A 20,702-nucleotide genomic window follows, 5' to 3' on the forward strand; every position below is an offset into this window, starting at 1 on the left:
GAGCATCAAGAAGTATATCAAAGTATATCATATAAATTGCAAGCTATAAAAATATTTATTTATGCTATTTCCACTTTTAAAAACATGCTTAGATTACGCGCGGACGATATTTAATAAATTACCCCTCTCCTGCTCAATATCTGCCAACCAGCATGTTTTTCAAAATGGAAATAACATAAATAAATGTTTTTTTTTTATAATTTTCAATTTATATGATATAATTTGAGCGAAGAATATTTTAGAGAAATTTGTTGAACCCACTTTTGTATATTTTTCTTCATTAAATTGTTTTTACTTTTAATGGTGATTTTTGTGCAACTAAAAAACTAAACAATGCCATTCATGACATTTTTGTTAAGTATTACGTCCTAATCAGGCCTTGGCTACGCATCCTCAAGGTAGCTGTAGAGAAAGTATCCTACTGCGGCACATGGCCTTTCTATTTTTCTATCTGCAGTCAATTTTATGCCAGTTGGATTAAGTTTTTTGCCGTGAGCCGTAGTTATCGTCGTAATCGTCGTATACGCTTTTCCAACCTCTGGCTAACTTTCTTAATTCGCCATTTACTCTCCCTTTCATTGTAATCCTCCTTTTTTCTCTGCGGTTGTCCCTCGTTCTGACATTGCTGAATTTAAAAATAGTTTTCCACTTTCATCCGTGTCTATTCAGAATATTAAATAGAGCGTCAACGGAGAAATAGGCTCCGCTGAACTCTGGTACTATTGATTCTCCACTATTTCTGACTCCAATTTAAAACACTACCCTTATTTTTAAATCATCAAACCTATAATAGTCCAGCTAATATTGTATTTTTCCCCGTACATACTTCATTCATTCTTTCAGTCTGCACGGGTCCTTTTTCTCCATTTGTACAATTGGCGCTAACAAAATTCTATGATTAAAATATTTTTCAACCAGATAGTGAGAAAGTGAGGGGTAATATTTTTTATACTGTCTATACGTAATCTCAACTTGTTTTACAAAATGAAAAGATCATAAAATAAATATTTTTATAATTCATTGTTCCCTACTTTCATGACGGCACATAATCAAAATAATCTGTGCAATTTTACAAAGCCAATGCCTTTCGCATCAGGAATAATTTCATTCAATGGTTTTCACCATATCTTGGCACCCACGATCACAATCTCCGCTAATTAAATGCTGGCAGTTAAAATGAAACATCAGCTAGTTAGAAAGTATAGATGTATATACCTTTTGGAGCCGCCTAAAGATTTTTAAGGAGCTGCATATCACAAATCCCACCATAACTCGTGTGTATCAGTTCCAACAACTACCACTAAAAGATGCGTGGTATATCTTTTATCGCATTACAAACCTTGTTCTCCATTAGTATAATCGGCCGAAATTAAATTTTGGAGAGGAATATATTTTTTTCTCGCTCCGAATGCTATCGTCTCCATAGCAACTCCTCCCTCCATTACATCGCAGCTTTGGTCCAAATCACAGCCTCCACCACGCGCGTTTTTTCTCGCGCTCCGAATCAAATGCTCGCCAACGTTTCCCTCTCCATCTCGCCCCACCCTCTTTTATAAATAAGAAACGTACACTTCACATCTTCTTCTCTTTTCCTCTCCCTCCTCTCCTCTGCGTGCACTCCATATATCGTTTTAAATCCCTTCCTTTCCGTAGACTTTCAGACTCCCTACTCTACTGTTTGCTTTTTTTATTGAATTTTTTGTATTACTTTTTGCTGAGGCTGCGGGGCAGTGTCTGGAAACGAGAAAAATTGCGCTCCTCTGACTATTATTTGCCGCCGTCCGGTGGTTTTTTGTGAATTAAATTTCTCGCTTCTCTTCTCTTTGCACTTTTTCGGTCGTATCTCTATCCTCCCTTCGTATCTTCAGTTCCTCAAAGGTTGAGGCTCCGAACGGAGACAACTCGAAAAACAAATGAAATAAATAAACGTACCCGTGGTAGAGGTAGTTCGTGAAGAAGAGAAAAAAACGAGAAAAATGAACATTTTTCAGGTGGAAATTTGTTGAGGTGTACAGAAAATCATAAAGAAATCAGAAAAAGGAATGAAAACTGTGTAATGGTCAGGTAATGTAGGGTTAAAGGTTACAGGTACAATAGAAAAATGGGAAAATTCATTTGTTTTTAGATGTGTATAAAATTTGGTTCAGTACAAATTTGCCAAATTAAACTCAATAAGTGATTCTATGGTCGAAAACTTTTCCGGTCGAAATTTGATGGTCGAAAAAAAGGCAGAATAAGGATATATTTGTAAAATTGAGCATTGTATTGATACATAAATATTTTTTTTTAATTTAAAGTTGAGCTAAATAAAGCCAAAACAGAAAATATAAAAAAAAATATTTATAATCTCCGGGGCATAGCACAAAATGTGTCTTGAAATACTTTTTTATCCCCATTTAATGCGTACCTCCCGGAGAGTGTGGAAAACGTATAAAAGTTTGGTCTTTAAGATGCTGTGAAGTGTGGGAACCATTTAACATTCTCTTCAGAGACATAATCAAATAGATGGCAGAATTAAGGAGAAAAGAGAACATATTCGGCAAAGCCAATGTTATATAATCCAGTTTTATAAGCCATATGGAAGCAAATTTAATGACCTCAGAATTTCCTCATGTCACCATGGCGACACGAGCAAATTCTGAGTAATTCTCGCATTCCAAGACGTGTTGGATTCTTAAAGTAATTATAAATGGAGGGAGGGTAGTCCTCTTCAGGGAGCGCATTTACCCATCATGTGTATCACGTGACGTGGGAAATTTAAACGTCAATGAGGCCGGGAGGAAATATGAGGTACACATCAAAATAGAATATATGCACATTACTCGTTAGTAAAAGGTCACTTGGCTTTCCTTGAATTATTTTTTTTTGTTGCCCAAATGCACAACATGAGCGCACCATTTCGTTAATCGTATGCAAGTCACGTGACAATATACCCACGTTACCATTGGTGGCTTGAAATATGATGGCACTGACGTCATCCGCCCACTGCTAATCCTTACTCTAAGATTGATTTACTTTTAACTCAAATTACATGTTAATGAGTGGGTACTTGATCATGTTCCATTAAATATTAATTTATAATTTGCTTTCCCATAAGCGGTGCACATCAGTTATATCGATTTAAGAGCATACGACATAATGCAATGTTATGATTTCGATTTTGAACCGCATGGCCCTTGAATCTTACACAGAAATAGAGGAAGTCGAGAATCGTTTATGGAACCATTTATGCAACACTTAAGTGGTAAGGAAACCATTTTGAACGATAGTACCTTAACAATGTCATAAGTGTCAAAGCTGTGGTCGGCACCAAATTGCTACTGTGGAACGTACAGAAATAATTTCACTTTTCTTGAAATTCCTTTGTCTTCCCATGTAAGGATAGGTTTGTTTTACACTCATTGGATAACAAGATAAAGTTGTAGAGAGAATTTCAGGTAACACGCATACCCGAGTTTCTTTTTTTTGTTTCGGACACAGACCGCAATCATTAGTCGATTTCCTTCCAACCGAAGAGTCGCCACCGCAGGCAGCCCCGTCTATTAGCCCCATGCAATGGCTTCGTCCAACTTACGGATGGGTGAGCACAATCCCCTTGCCGCCCTAAGAAGGACGACGCCAGCCCTCATCGGGCTTCGGTGGCGCAAATGTGGAGGTTTTCGTGAACGCAGGGACAGTTTACGCTCCCAGTATGTCTAATAAACTTTTGAGTGATATTCTTACAGGAGAATACCACTAGCAACGTTTAATATACCCCAGAAATTAACCCCAAAAGCACACTCTTTTCATGAAGAACTCGGAAACCACCAAGGCGTCCCACAAATTGAGGTATTTATTTAAGGAAAAGGGTCAGCCATGGAATAACAATGCTAAAATACTCTATTCTATGATAATATTTCAGGAATGCATTCAGTGTTGATGCATCAAAATCTTTAATTACACAGTCCATTATTAATTGTTTATTATGATTAGTCATTTGGGTACGCTATAGAAACAATGATCACAGAGCTCCTATTGGCCAAACCATCAATCATGCTTGCTGAATTTCATACTGTACCTGGCTGAAACTATGAAGTCCCTTCTTCCATCTAACATCTCGTCATTGAACTAATACTTACTAAATATTTACAGCGATTTCAATAGCCTATTAAAAATGATGGAAGCAAAAGATTTAATGCAGCCAAGATGTAAACATTAATTCCTTCAAAATACTTGGTGATATAGACTATAATGAACACAAAAAAAGATGAAAACTAACATATATACTGCAAAATAGTGACATAATCTGTGAAAAGATACGTGTATTATTGAGAAAAACACAAGGATTTTGTTCGACGTATACTTTTTGGAAAGAAATCCACTGCAAGAAAACCTACGAAAATCTACTGAGAAAAGGCTGAAGTGCTCCAAAATGCCTACAAAAAATAAATACACTCATTGCCTTGAAAGAAAAGGAGGAGAATGGATGGCTTTATTGGCCAACGATTCGCTATATTTTCATATTTTTATCCGGGCTTTTTTTTCAATGAATATGATTTATTTATTTGTTTACTATGATTTGAAGGTAAAAATCATTTTCATTGTAAAAAATCCTGAAAAAGGTATAAAAATATGCCGAAACATCGATCAAAATATTTTGTAAGTATATAACTCTTAAAGAGCTTCACTCCATGACACTAATCACCGTTAAAAATTGAGATAAAGAGAATGGAAAAAACTAAATTATTCCCAGAGTTTTGTATTTCTTGCCTAAATGACAATTACCTACTTATAAAGTAATGCTTAATTCCCTAAACGGACATCCCAAGTCTCATCGTGGTCAATCCCCTAAAAATTTCCTAAATCTCACGAAGTCAAAAATTTGCTCTTGTTTGGATTTTTTTTTTCTAGGCAATGTTTAAATGTCCAAATACCCTTTCGTTCGAAATCCCTTTTCCACTCATGTTTTGTGCGAAAAATCCACAGAGGAAAAATCATTCGCCTTGACCGGGATTCAAACCCGGATCCCTCGATTTCCACAATTCGTACAATTTGTGCATTGCGGGTGACTCCGTAAAAGTTATCACCGCGGCTAGTCCCGGTATATGTACTTAAATAAATAACCCGCATTTTTTCATCACTAATCATTATACCAGAGGATAGGTGAGCTGTGTGAGCTGTGTGAGCTGCAAGCGTGATCTGGCGTCGTGCTATATACATAGTTTGAAAACAGCTTCGACGGCGAATACGCATTCCGATCTGAACAGCAGCAGACGCCGTTGCATCGTTAAGGGTGTCGTGTTTATGTTCTCACGCAATGAAATATTTCAAGTTCACTCCCAAGATCTGAATGAAGTCTATAATCTTAATTTGTGAGATATTTATGGCAGCAGGCAGGCAGATACCTACTTCATATTCTATTTCCAATCACAAGCTTTAAGATGGTCTATGACCAATCGCAAGCATTCTAATGGTCTATGGCTAACAGCTTAGTGCGAAATAAGATAAATTGTTATTTCAAAGCGCGGAAAAATTTTGTTAGGACAATGCTTAGAAAAATAACACAATAGATAACAATTCGAATCGGATTATTTCATCCGATCGCGCAATTTTAAAATGCGAAAAATTGTATAGTACAAACAAAGTAGTTCTGTATTTAAACCATGTTTTCCAGCCCCAAAAATACATCAAAATACAAAAAAATTGTTTTCCTGTATTTCGAAAGAAAATCACTATCACTTTGTAAGGATCCACGACGAATACAGAGATTATGGAAAGCCTGTAAATGGTATTTTTCTTCATGAAAATGTATATGGCTCAATATTAGTGCGCTTAAGTTAATTACGGAGTTTTATTCAAATGCTTCCATGTGGGAGAGCAAATAAAGCATTATTGTCGGCCGACCACATTGGCTACTGAGCAGGAAAAGCTGTTCTCGCATCAACTTATCTCGCTTTTATGACAGGCAAATAGCCATAGGAGATTTCAGCGCCGCCCCCCGAAATTTGCTGTAGCTCCTAACAGCGACTGTCAGACATGCATCTCCTGAGGAGGCTACTATACCATGGGCACCTGTCTCTGCTGTACTCCGTTTTTCATTGCATGAAATGTGCATCAAAATCGCTCTCAAGGAACATGCTGATATTTGTGGCCCAAAAGTTGAACATTTTCGCGAGAAATCAGGCGCATATAGGGAGCAAACGCTTATGGAGACCAAACCAACTCCGTCATCGATAATTTTTTACCGAAACTCCGTCAGTTTCGGTAAAAAATTATCGAAACTATAATCATCAGCACAAACGCAATGTACAGCTTATATAATGGAATTTATGTTTTATCGATGCGTGAGCATTGGCAGCAAACTTCCAATATTGGCAACCATGGCGTGCCACCCAGGGTCCTGCCGCAGCAAATTTCTGGCTTCGTGCCTCGTGTTTGATGTTTTACCGATAATGACAGTCCTATCAACACCTGGAATCCAAACCAACTTTATTTTAGACATTAAGCGTTTAAAAAATAATTGAATAGTGCAATAGCATTGTATTAATACGGAGTTGTATACGATTACTACTGCAGAACTGTAACGGGTGGCGAAGAGCAGTTGGCGAGGTATCTCATTCTATTAATTTCGGTAGTCACATAAGAAATAAATAAATAATTTATTTTTATACTTAAAAAATAAATTTATTTTCGCGGAATCAGAATAAAATTGGTGTCGCAACATTCATAGAAATGAATTTATTTCATGTGTGCGAAAATACAAGGTGTCAGAGTATAATTGATAATTTGCAATGAAAATCTCTTCACTTGCAAGTGAATGGATCAAAATATTACTGCATGAAACGAGTAAAGTTTTATGCAGTATTATGTACGGGAGCAAATTTATATGCATCAACGTTGGAATTCGAAATGAGAAAGTCACTTGACTAAACTGGGATTCGATCGGGAGTTCTGGGTTCGACTTTCTGCTATGACGAATAATGTTGTCAAGTCGAATTCAACCTTGGTGCCCAGTATAATTATTGGTAAATACCATAATACTATCTTTTCCCAGGAGAGAGAATCACGTAATAGTCGTACTTCGTCTCTTTATGAAATGATATACTTAAAATTAAATTGCGACAGCCCCAAAACAGTGTGTATGCAATATTATATTTCAAGGGGTCCGGCATCATCGGCTAGTCAAGGTTTATCATGAAGCTTATGTTAAGTTAATTTGACTTAATGCGCGATTGGGCAGCTTGAGTTCTAGTGCTATGACCTTAAAATTGGAAGTAAATTTTTCTGTTGTAACACATTTCGAAAGCTTACTCCCTTGATTTCTCATTTTCAATTTATTAATATTTTGTTATTATACTGGGACTTAATGGGAATAACTCAGAATTATTAAAAAGTAAGTTTTCTGATTTTTTAAAAGGAAGAAATCGTTTTTCATTTATAAATATATTTACATTCTATGAGAAGTAGTCATACCAACGACCAGCGGTGTGACTAAAGAAATCCAAAGGGCAAGATTTGACCTTGATCCACTCACAGATAATGAATGGCTTCTGGGCTACCCTATCTTTAGAATTTGCCCACTGACAAGCTCCGCTGGAAATGCCTTTCACGCAACAATGAACGAGAAACAGTAGAAATGCGAAAACAACTCTTCTGTCGAGATTTTTTTTCCGAAGGCTTTCGAGGAATCCAAATGAGAAGATGCAGCGTAAGTAAACGCCCTGAACAAGTGAATACGACGGAATGAAATAATTTTATTTTCAGTAGAGGGAATGAATGATATGAAAAAAACCAGAACAGTCCAAAAATGACATAATTTTATTATTTGGTAGTAAATGCGGTCAAAATAGTTTAACTAATATTTTTATTTGTCATCACTGGTCAACAATTCTGACATTGGTTTGACTCAGCTCTCCACTCAGTTCTTCCATCAGATAATCTTTTCACACCTATTACGTATTTCTTCTCTTTCTCATCCTTCTTTACCTTTTCTCCATTTTTTAACCGAATGCCGATTTCCCTGACTTTCACGCTTCTCAGATCCGAATTATAAAACGCCTCGAAGTAAGGCGTCATTCCGTTTCTTGCCTGATATCCTCCCTTTAACTCCTGATGATAAAAAAACACCTTGCTTCGGCGTTCCCAGGGCTCTCCCGGCTTGCTGGAGATGTGTCCTGGTGGAGTGGGCGAGTGGGAGTTGGTTGCCAAGAGACGCCTCGAGACGAGAAGGGAGGGGGGGGGGAGCGAAAAAAATGCACGCAATCAAGAGTTGAATGTTTCTATAAATAGCCGTCTCCCGCCCTCCTCGAATAATAATAATAAAAAAAGGGGTGGAGCAAGTGGAGAAGGAGACGGATGAATAAAAAAATGTATACAAAAAACATGAGGGGCTAAAAAAATGTGCTTTAGTATTTTTTATGCACGATTTTATATTTTTTTCATTTCTCCTATATTTAATACACTTCAGAGATCAATGGTGGCTAGAGTGTAGGCTCTACAGTCCTTGAGCTCGGGTTCAATTCGCGGCTGTGGCAGAGATTTTTCATCAGTCTGTCAGACGTCTGCTAGAGTGTTGTGTGGAAGACATTTCGAGTGCAACACTCCGTCCGTCGGATGGGACGTTCTGCCGTGATCCCCTTTACGCCTCCCTCTGTCAAGAGCAAGCTAATTATTTCGATTCCGTGTTTCTCTCCATCCCTCCATCCCTCCACTGCCCTTCCCTTATGTCACAAATGACCTCGCCACCTCGAAAAGATCATATTAATAACTAATGTAGCTCGGAAGAAGGAGTTCGCGAAAGTTGGCTTGAATCAGTATCTTAAAACTTTAGTATCTAATTCTAATTAAAACTTTCCACACATTAATGTGCCTATTCCACTCGTATTACTAAGCTTTCTTTAATGAAGGGATAATCGATTCAAAAGTAATTATTTGGATTTTTTTGGACAAATTTGGTCATTCTTACGCCTTTCATTGTCTTTCAGTATTCTAGCGAGTCACACAATTGAAAACAAATATATTTATATGTGGGCTAAGCTTTAAAATATAATTGTGCTGAAAAAAATCGAAGTACAACATAAACAATGGTCACTTTCAGAAGCTGAATTTTCGTATTTATAGAACGTCTTCTGAGTTAAAATTGTGTGGAAGAAGGGTCATGCAGTTGAAGAGTCAAATTTATCTGAAGACTACACGAAAGGAAGAAGAGCTCAAAAAGAATGCGTAGATTTTTTTAATTGTATGCTTTTCTTTTTAGTGTAGGTAATGATGTGAATTCAAAGTAAAACTTTGACAATGAACGCAGTTGCAGTGATGAAAGAGCGTCTATACGATGTGTTTATGAGAAAGTAGTGCTTTCTTGTCATCCACTTGTCCCTCAAGAATTTCCATCATGTGTAAATAAATATCAATCGTCCATATATATCATGCCGTCCACATGATAATTGTTAGTCTTACCATGAGAGACCCTTAAATCTGACGATTAGGGTCGTATTAATTCGAGTTACTTGAAATAACACTTTGAGAGGGGAAAAGTTTACTAAATTACTCAACCTATGTATTTTTACATTGTCTATTTTGCTAAAAAATTCACCCAACAATTTTCTTGCAATTTAAAAAATGAGGAAAAATTGAACACGTCAATTCAAGATTCGTTTTCCTGGATATTTACCCAAATTAATAACGGTAAGTTGAATAATACTACATGAGATCGTGGCATTATTTGAAAATTCATTCATGTTATATCAAAATATTAAAACTGGCTTATGTAAAGAAATCATAAAGATCATGCCCTGCCATTTTGTGGCCCCGAAATCAATCAAGATGTGCCGCGGGGAATGAGAGGATGTCTGGAAGGATGGATGGATGTACCTGTTCACGTGTCTCAAGATGTCTCGAGGAGATTCGCGAGCACCTTCGCCAATGGATGACAAAAGAAAGGAGGCCGATCGATTGCTAAGTAGTCCTCCCACCATCGCATATCGATTGTCTTTCTCTCTCTCCACCATTGTTCGGATCCACCCTCGCCTCGTCATCTCAATGAAAATCATCTTCAGCCGTGGGAGACTGCACTGCATCTCAGTTCTGCAGTTGCCACTTGATAGGGGAGCCTTCCTCGTGGGGCTCTCCTGCTTAAGTACTAACTATCATCGAAAGATTTTGGGCTTTTTCCTGTTTCATTTATCTGGGAATCGACCCCGAGTTACGAATATATGCCTATTTAACTCGTGAATGTGAGGCGACAGAATTTTGTGGTAATCAAGGCAAGCTGATACTTTGACCAATCTTATGAGGACGACGATTACATTGTAATTTATCTGTAAAATATCTAAATGATCACATGACGAGATCGGCAGCAAAATTTGGTCGGAAGCCGCTGTTGGTCGCTTTGGACCGCTATGCAAGAAAGCAGTTGAAGCCAGGCTGAAGCACGGTGGTCGTGGCTCAAGTTCTCCAAACTTGGTCGCCTCCCTCGTACGCTACATTTAATGGGGAAATACGCGGATTTCTATTGAAAGAAGAGTCCATTTTGAAGTTTGTTTTTGTAGGGTCCTGGAAAACTACCTTCCGAGTCGCAATCTCCTCCGAATTATAGAAGCTGAGAAAATTTTTCAAAGTTAAGCTCTCGTTCTCCCATGCGGTATTTTAAATGGAGCGAAATTATAGACGACTTTATTCAAAATGGCCAGCTGCGCAATTTCTCGGCTTTACTCGGAGAGGGGACATTATAATCAGCATTCCATTGATGATTCCATTATAGACAGCATTCCATTCCAATTGATGAGATCGACAGCCGAATTCGGTCAGGAGACCGAGAGAAATTGACTTGCTACAAATCGATTTTCCCATCCAGCTCGAGTTTTTGCGACGGTTGCAACGAGAGACCCATTGGAGTTGCGTAAGCCGCGCCTCAGTTGTCGTCCACTTCCGCTGACATCCGCACCTGGATGCTGCGGTCCGCTCCCGCGAATATTCTTCACCGCTACGCTACACGCCTCTGCGCCCTTGAGACACACACGCCTGCGGAGGCCTGTGTTGTGACGAGCTTGCGGTGGGAATTCTCGGCGGAAGAGTCGAAGGATATATATGTATGGGAAAATGGAGTGATATGCAGTGTAATTTTAAAGTCGGATCATTGAGGAAATGCTGGACCGAATCACTTACTTGCCCTCTACTGCAGGCTGGGCCGAAAAATGTCTCTTATCCGCGAAGAGATAATTTGATCCCGATAAAGTCATTTTTCGATCCAACATACTGTACAATAGGATGAATAATTTTTGAATTGAGACAACGTCCTTTTCAATTTCAGTTGCATATAAATATGTTTTCTGCAAATATATAGGAATAGTTCCGGATCCGTAGTTAATGGACGAGAACTATAGGAATAAAAAAGGTTCAATGCTAGACAACTTGATGTTACGATAAAAAAACAAGTACTTTTTTAGAGGAAAAATAAAGTATATAAAAAAACGGATTGGAAGAGAGGTTTATGAAAATTTTTAAACCCATCCAAAAATAAACAATCTCCCTAATGCTTTTTTGCTGCATATAAATTAGTATATTATAAACTATCTAATTATATGAGCATATCTCGAGTATCATGTTTCATAAGTCGAGGGTCAGGTGACAGCGCGCGCTAAAGCCACTCCGATTGACCTCTTTGCGTGGGCCACGGCGCTAAAAGGAAACCCTATTAGGAACACCGAAGTTCGGAACCCGGAAATCGCTCCAAAAAAACCTTCTCCCACCTCCATTAGTTACTCTCGCCAGCGATAGAGGTCAGGCAGCGTAAGGACACGCTCGTCGAAATGTTTGTTCGGTCCCCAGACTGGCTCAGAGTCGGTCCTTCCTTCCTCCCACGCCCACCACCAAAGGGTCTTTCTTCATTTCGTCCTCTTTATCGTCAAATTAAGGAGGTCAGTCGAAGATACGAAGCATCATTTTCATAAACAATTGAAAACGTATGGTACTTTTTCACTCAATATATTTAAGACGACCAATTTCGTCGCATAGGCGACATCTTCAGGTACAGAAATTATTATTTTGTTGTTTATTTGGTTGCTATTACGCGTTGGAAACCGGTTACGAAGTCGGTCATCTTAAATAAAGTGTGTGAAAAAGTATGTACCATACCTTTTTAATTGTTTGCAATGGATTTTCACAAAGTTAAGCCTGAAATCATCGAATTAATCGTCATTTTCATGATAGTTTCAATTATGCTCCACTAATTTCACAAAAAAGTGAAGTGTTTCGATTACTTAGTAGGACGATCAATGAAGAATAGAAGAATTTAATAAGAAAAACGTAACTTAACCAGAAGAATACTTCAATAAATGAAATAACTTCTGTAGGTACCTCTGGCCCGCAAAGATTCAATCACATGTATATTGGTTCGAGGCTTTCGTACGCCCCTGGGAAAAATCACGAACAGCGCGGTTAATCCGTCGACTTAGGCTTAAAATGATAGTAGCGTATGGAGACCGTTGAAGGATGGCATTTTGTGACATCTGAATTTGCGTGTCTTGTGTAGGGAAAAAAAGACCAGTCACGAACGGGCGTTACGTGATCACCGTCACTAACCAGTGGCCTTTTTTGGGTCCCTTGTGAGGATTCCGTTGTCGGGGAAGATTAAAAAGGGACGAAGAAATAAGGGATGCCTCAGGGTCAGGCACATCAAAATCAATCCCCCACTAGTGTATCCTCAGAAGCCTCATTCCCTCTATCGAAAACGCGATTGCTTTCACTAACTGTAAGGCAATGACACTCTGCAAATTCATCTCAATGTGTTTAATTCCTCTCAATTCTAGTCAAAATGTTCTGGTGCAACGTTAAGATTGGATGCATAGTTTCCGATGTCGGGGGGATTTGCTTTGCATTATCCGTTTTGAATTGGCCGTTGAAAGAACCGTTAACTCATTGCCCTCGAGTCAATGACAATGTTTTTAGTCTCCATTTCGAAACATCTTGACCTATGACGGATGATCAAGGTCAAACCCTCCTAACAACGATAACTAAGCGCTCAGTCGTGATGATGCTGGACTGCAGTGAAACGTAATGACTCTAATGTAGTTTCAATATATTCAGTGGAGTTCTCGAAGTGTATTTCCTTTTTTTATATGATGGAGTCACACAAAGTATCGGAAGCTACATTCATTTCCATCGATTCTTATCTCTATTTTTCTGTGTGTATACAGAATATATATAATTGACAAATCGTGTTAGTAGTGTGGGAACATTCAGTGGTATTTTGAAAACCGTGGGAAGAAGATGGTAACACTTAATCGGTGATGCATTGTGGTGTGTAGGAAAGCATTCGCCGAAGGGAAAATGGAATGAAAGAACGATAAAGAAAGGCTTCTGGTTGATTAAGTGTCAGATAGCTGACAGGAGAATTTATTAGAACGTTCGTCAAACAAATTTTCGGATTTTTGAGTGTTGATCATGATGCTGAATTTCGATTTATCATAGATACATTTCGTTTGAATGAAATTTTGAAGATGCAACTAATTCCTGCTTTGAATTAGTATCAGGTTTGTATTAGGGAGGGAAACATTTTTGTGATTTTTAATGTGTAACAATATTTTTTGAGGTTGCTTATGGTTAAGATAACAAATTATTTATCTCATTGTAGTTGCTGAGTTTGAGTATGGTCAACATTTCATGCTAATATCTTAAATATCTTTTAATGAAGCCAAGTTAATTATTTAATACAACATAATTTTCGGACTTTGAAGCGTGTAATGGACTACAATAAAAATTTCCTTTGAGGCACTTATTCCTTACAAATCAAGCATTCAGTGTTCTCCAGAATCCAGACTACCGCTGAATGTAAACCAGACTTCATACGGGTAACGCCAAGATATCTGGAAAATCACATCTGCCACACAAATATTTCTGCACCTCATATTCCATTTCTCCAGATGTAATTTTAAGCTGTTCTTTCCAATTTTAACTGGTTCAACCTCTTTCAAGACTCAATTTACGCCTCAATACCTCGCAAGTTTTTTTTTTCGAGGTGTGATAAACGTGGATACTGGTCGAGGAAAACTATAAAAAATGCAGAAAATTACTCTTGTTACCTCTTTAACTATTGAAATGAATTTGAACGAGGTTATTTGGTTGACAATAGAACGAATGGATGAAACTTAATCGTGAAAATTTGCTTTTCCGATAGCAGCATATCGGGAGATGTATAGCCGAAAAATATCTTCAAACTTCATTATAACGTCCAGGGTCATACAGAGGGCGAGTAATCTCAAAATCAGTGAAAAAGTCTCTGAGTAAGAAAAAGCCAATTATGAGCGGAGAGAAATACAAGTGTTGATCCACCGAGGGATAGACCAATCGGAAAATCTTTCCTCCTAACTTCAATTGGCATTTGGATTTTATGTCTTTGTACTTATTCATTCTAGGGAAATAAATGCTCCTCCTAATTATTTCACATTCAGTGAGCAACATACAGCAGAAATTTCTTTTTCTTACGTTGAAATGACTCTTTGTCATAGAAACGACGGAGATGTCATTCCCATTCAAATCGCGAAATGCTCTCTGCTAATCTGATTGACAATCAATGATTCTTGTCCTAGCAGTAAAGTTTTTACTGCAATTTTGTGGAAATCATTCGTAAAAAAAGCTTTTTAGATAGACACACCTCTTTATCGAACCATGAGGAAATTTTGATTAATTGAAAACTATGCATTGGTTTTTTAAGGAAAAAAACTTATATAAACCTAGCAAGAATGATAAAATAAAACTTAATGAGTGTTTTCCGAGTTTTAGGCAATATCTAAACCAACTTTATGCATCAGAATTTTCATGGAAGACTGCAGCGTTTAACGATCCCCGGGATACTTTTGTATTTTTGAGCGAGATTCTGAGAAAGTGCCCCTGGGCTCACGTCTTTGATAGCCATCGAATTCCTTCAGGCCTCCCTAAAGAGAGACTCCTTTGCAATAAGCCTTAAAAATAAATAAAACTCCCGGCTTGTTCCGCGCCATTTTTATCGACAAAATGAGACGTCAACACTTTTTCGTCATCTCCTCATCAAAGCGCTATCCATAACCCGGCTCATGATTCATAGCTAATTGCCCGGCTATTAAGGAAACGTGTGGAGATGGTGATTACACGAGCAGGGGCAAATTAAGAGCTCATTTGTGTGTATGAACGATGTCACAATGGAGCAGCAGTGAACAACGAGTGTGGGTGTGAAAATGAGGTCGCTTTCTGCTTCTCCAAATCTGCAACTTTGTCCATGATTTTGGACCAAAATCCTTGCATCAATTAAATAAATAGTTCATCAGAATCAAATATTTAAGCTGTATGTATTATACTGAATTATATATATATATATAATCAATAGCAATCAATCCTAAGATTGGTTTGACGCAGTTCTACATTCTATTCTCCTGTCAGCTAATCTTTTCACACCTTATTCATTCATATTGCATCCTTCATCTTCATCGTCGTTCTTTCCTCCCACTTTTCCTTCAACGATAATTTTCATTTCGTTTCCACTGTGTTTCATGAAGTAGGTAACCAATTAAATTGCCCTATTTCTTCCAAAGGCTTTCAGAAGACTTCTTTCCTACACTTTTTAGAGTTTTCACATTTGATATTCATAAATCTTCTGTAATTTTGTAAAAATCTGATTTATTGATGTATGTGTTATGTATCGTGGGGTAAATTTTGAAGGCAACTACGACTTGTTTTTGTTGTGTTGACAGGGTTTTGTCTATATATTCGAGGAAGGGATTCCGGAGAGAGATGAAATGCAACTCTTTTGGGAAACTCTATGGTACTAATTGAGAGGAATAAATTCTGCTGAAAGATGGATACACGTAATCAACTTTACCCTACATCATCAAACTTTTGTCTCAATATTTCTTATTTACTTTTTGTAAATTTTCTTGGATAAATATTTGGACCAGAGCAATACCCATACGATATTTAGAGATATACCTGCCGTAAAATCCCTCTGTGTTCAATGAGATCGATTTTTACTGCTTCCTTGATACCTCCACATATCTTTTTGCACACTCACTTGTAAAAGTCAATGAACTGGAAGACTTTAACGACATAGTTTCCCCCACGGCCTGCCCAAGCGATGTGTCTGAGACTTCAAGAATGTATTGGAGTCAGCCGTCTTCATGTTGACTCGCGTTGTATCCCGGCAAATTATGCCGCAGACAATCGAGTGGTCCTGACACTTATTACGAACATATAAAAGTTCCGTCTGAAATTTCCAAATAGTTATACCAGTGTAGCTTTCAAGCCCCACTTAGTTTTTTTTGTCTTTCACTTTTCCTGTGTTCTTTAAATGATTACTAATGATTGAAATTTAATTACTACGAGCCCTTAATTTTGATTTGGCAATGAAAAATGCATTATTCATCGTTTACGTAAGGGATACTTGAGGTAATTGCAAATCAGGAGTTTTTGAAATGCCTACTTAGGGCCGTTGCCATGCCAAGTTAAAATCGCGTACTTTTGGACATGTGAAATCGCGAATAGTTACAAAAACGTGATAATAACCCTTGAGATGTGAAAAAAATTGGATCAAATTGCCATTGGGTGTGATTTGATATTTTTATCATTAAAATAATAATTAAAGTAACGGTTATTAACAGTAAAAATTATTTAAATAATGATAATTATAAAAAGAGATCATTTCTTGGAGTAAACTTATATTGGCTTAATCTATGATAGAGATATTGATTTGAGTGCAGCGAATTGGAATTATACAAACAAATGACAAACGATGACTAAACGTTTTTGCATCTCCATTGATTATTCAATGTCAGGGGTTAGTTATCAGGAATGAATTTGATTTCAGGTCAGCTGAGATATAGGTAAGCTATTTTACATTACACTTAGAAAAATAATAGAGCGATAACTATCACTTGGGCTCATATTAATATGTCTTGCGGTACTAAACCACATCAAATTGTGAGAATTCATTAGAGGACAAGGGAGATGAAAAAGTATTGCTTCCGATAGAATTCCGTTAGCCGACAAAGATAACCATTACCAAAGTCTGCCATTAGCCTGCCGTTAGAAGCTGAGGTATTATCTTCTCCCGATGCTCCAACCTCACGGTTGATGGTTGCCATTGAAAACCGGAAAATCAGTATCGATGATATGATTTAGACGGAATTCTGATATTTAATAGTAAAAGCATGAGCGGTCGAATCCTAATATCTATCTGAAAAGGAATAAAACACCAATAAGATGAGGAAAGAAGGCGAGGAATGTCTATAGGGAATCTAGGAGCGCGTGTGTTGAGATGATTGGAGAATATGAAGCGAATAGAGAAGAGTAGAGAAGTGGTGCTGGACATGGTGGTCGAGGAGAGGACCGAAGTAGTAGTGTAGTAGATTCGGAGGAGGCAAAAGGTATGGATGGAACGACTACTATATAAGAAGAGGATGATGATTAAAACTAAAAGGGAAGAATGTGAAGCAATTGTGGAATGTGGAGAATGAGGAGAATAGAGTTTATGGAAAGAATGAAAGGGAATGGTGGATTGAAGAGGAAACTTCAATTTGGAAGGGGTAATAGGCCGATGTGATACGCAACATTTTCAATTCGAACGTATCTCAACCGATCAATGGTCAGACGCAATTTTACTTAGATGAAATTTTTTAAATATTTATTATTAACTTAGATGCAATTTAACGAGTAATTTGTCGATACAAAGGCAAATATACGACCAATCCCGCACTCGGAAGTAATAAGTTTTTCCCTTCTTTCCTGGTTACAGTGTAAGGATTGGACTGCTTTTCACTCTTCCGCTTCATCCGATCTTTGGCCAATCATTTCTCTTCTTTCTGCGATTCGCAGCGGAGTTCCTTCCATTGACTTCCTTCCTTTTTCACATTGTTTCAGTCTAGGTTTGCTCTTTTGTTTTTTCCTCTCGAATCTACCTTCTAATATGCTTTTAGTCATGCTTTCGAGTCGGAGAAAATGGCCATTCTACGTGTTCCTTCTCTTGTTGAGCATTGTTCGTAAACACCGTCTTTCCACTATCCTTATATAATTCATATCCCTCAAATATGTTTTAAATTATTTGTAACGTCTGACTGCTAACTCATTTATGTTGATTTTCCTGATGTATTGGTGTAATTGCGAATGAAGACATGTATATCTGTTACGTTGCTATTATATGTTTTGTTTATATAGTAGGAGAGGATTTTGAGAAATTTATGGCTAATCTTATTAAAAATAATACCGTTTTAGTAATTAAAATAAGTAAATATCCTTGAAAATTGGTTACAAATGACCGAGGTTGTAATTCCCGTAAATAGTAAAGGCCTAAAAAATTCAAGAAATTTTGCTCGCTCACCCTTTGATGGAACTGGCTCTGCACCCTTGGTCCGCTCCTTTGGTTGGTGCGGGAGGATTGTGTTCACCCTCTGTCCTCACGTCGCCGGATGATCCCTGGGTCTCGCCTCACTATCGGACAATGCAATTGGCTACACGGCGTCACTGTCAGAGCCATTGGTTTTTGGAACAAACTTGCTCGTCTATCAATCGCCTAACGTCCAGCCGCAGGGTATGTCGTTTTTTTCGATTTTGTCTTCCTCTTACAGTTTGCCTTTCACACACATTTCAGTCCGAGAAACAGAGTCCTCCTACAATCTTCCTGGTGTCGATTTTTTCACGTAGTTCGCAGTCGTGATGCAGGAGACATCGTCAAACACATCTCTGGACTCTAAATTTCTCCCTCCAATCCTTCCTCCGTGTTGTAAACCCAGGAGCAACAAGTATTCAAGTCCGGTCAGGCAGGTTCTTCCTTCTTTCCTCACACTTTTCCAACTTCAACACGCCCTACGCTGAGCAGTTATTCTTCTTTGCCTTCGTGAATCACAGGGAAAATGTACGAAAAGATGGCATATGCCCACACTTTCGTATTCTCTATCTCCTTCGTGAAATATGAGCCAATTTTCTGATAAATCTCTCCAATTCTCGTTCGCTTGGGGCCGAATTAAATAATTATGTGAAAAATCGCCAAATTTCTTCTCCTTCAATTCAATTTGTTCTTTTTTTCGCCACTTGATGCGATATTTTCTTTTGTGTTCTGAAACCTGTCATTCTCCACACATTTACTCCGAAATAACGATGGTATTTCTTCGAACCCTTCGTATTTTAATTTAATATGATGTTTCTTAAAAGGTGTATTCTTTGTTACTTTGTATCTTATTTGGTAGCAGCGACTCGATAAGATGTTTCCTTCTGTTCTCTTCGGTGGACTGTTGCGATTAGTACCTTTCGGATCGGGAGCTGATACGATTCTGGAGCCTACGGTTCACTGAGCGCCACCAGCGGTGGCTTTTCACACTTCTCTATACGTTTGTTTGTTTGTTTTTTTTTTCTTCTCTCCCTTGGTTACTTCACTCCTCTCCCTCGCCGCCCCGTGGTTTCAACGCAGACAGTCACTCGATCGCCGAAATCGCGCGCTCCTCTCCAGCGAAGACAGATCCAAAACAATACACTACCGCGCTGCGTGTCCACGAATAAAAACGTGCCTACTCCCAACTGTAAAGGGGCGTTGAGAAGGTGGATACGTCACTATTTCACCAATTCGTTTCACCCCTGTATCTCCACAACAGCGGCAATGGAGTAAAGACGTTAAAAACTTTGCAAAAGTGAGTCTGTTGTGACGGCTCTAAAGCCAATCATTAACAGTCTAATCTAGTAGGTATGCTTTCTGGGGATTGCTATGGTAACAATCACAGTCAGGCCTTCTAATTTCGAAGAAAGAGGGGTAAATCTTTTCGTGAGGACGAGGAAATTTTTTCAAGCTAATCACACAAAGTAACTGACTGCAAGGAGGACTTGATCACTCGAATTAGACCGGCAGTGCAAGCGAGTGAAATGTTGTCCCGGCTTTTTTCCACGATTACAGCTGCGGAGACGAAAAGAAAATCTATTTCACTCTCGTTATGCGAGGAACCTTCCTTTTTGATGAGCTCGCGTGAAAGATGAAAGTCCGGCAGAAATCGTGCCGAATGTCACCGCGTCACGTTTTGAGATCACACAACAACGAGGTGGTCGCGAGATAACAAAGAGAAGAGGGTGTAGCAGGCCAGAAATCTCTTTGGCAGGATTGGTAAACGGACAAGAAAAACGTGTTCAGACCCTCTCAGTCGGAGATTTTTCTCGCCAGTGCAGTTGGGGGATACGGACGTGTGGAGAGCGTCTCCTCCTGACGGCTTTTCGGCGGGAGATCCCGCGGCAGACGTGACGGGACGCGAGAGTGCAAGCCGGCGGGAAAAGACCTGTCCCCAACGGCGTCGCTCGCCTGACTGGAGTCCCGCGCATGGAGAGCGGCTGGAGGGGCGGTGAGGAGGGGTAGGAGGGGGGAAGAAGGAGGGGTAGGTGGAAAGGGAAATAAAGGTGAGAGGGTTGGTGGAAGAAAGGGGTTGGTGCAGCGAGAAGGGCGTTGGTTCCGACCAGGGTTGAAAGCAGGGCTGACATGAAATAGCAATGCCTTCTTTCTTCAATAATATTGAGCAATCTATACCCAATCCAAAGCAGACGTAAATATTCGCCTTTAATTCATCCTAATTTGGAAATTCGAATATAAATTGCTCTTGGAAATGAAATCGCATGTACTTATTTTTCGGTTGACTTTTGCAATCATGCACGGGGAAGAGAGTGCGTGTCAACCCATTACATTTTATCCTAAGGGTACTTATAACATGCTTAATGTCTCTCTGTTTCCA

General features: G+C 38.6%; 1 protein-coding gene across 1 annotated transcript in view; it reads right to left on the reverse strand.

The window, feature by feature from the left end:
- Positions 1-20,262, reverse strand: part of LOC124165860 — a 125,838-nt gene extending 105,576 nt beyond the window's left edge. The window contains exon 1 of the mRNA XM_046543386.1: positions 18,320-20,262. The gene's annotated coding sequence lies outside the window, so the exon portion shown is untranslated. The remainder of the gene's footprint in view (positions 1-18,319) is intronic.
- Between the last annotated feature and the right edge of the window lie 440 nt (positions 20,263-20,702).

Source organism: Ischnura elegans, chromosome 9 (genome assembly GCF_921293095.1).
Source record: "Ischnura elegans chromosome 9, ioIscEleg1.1, whole genome shotgun sequence".
Classification (NCBI taxonomy): domain Eukaryota; kingdom Metazoa; phylum Arthropoda; class Insecta; order Odonata; family Coenagrionidae; genus Ischnura; species Ischnura elegans.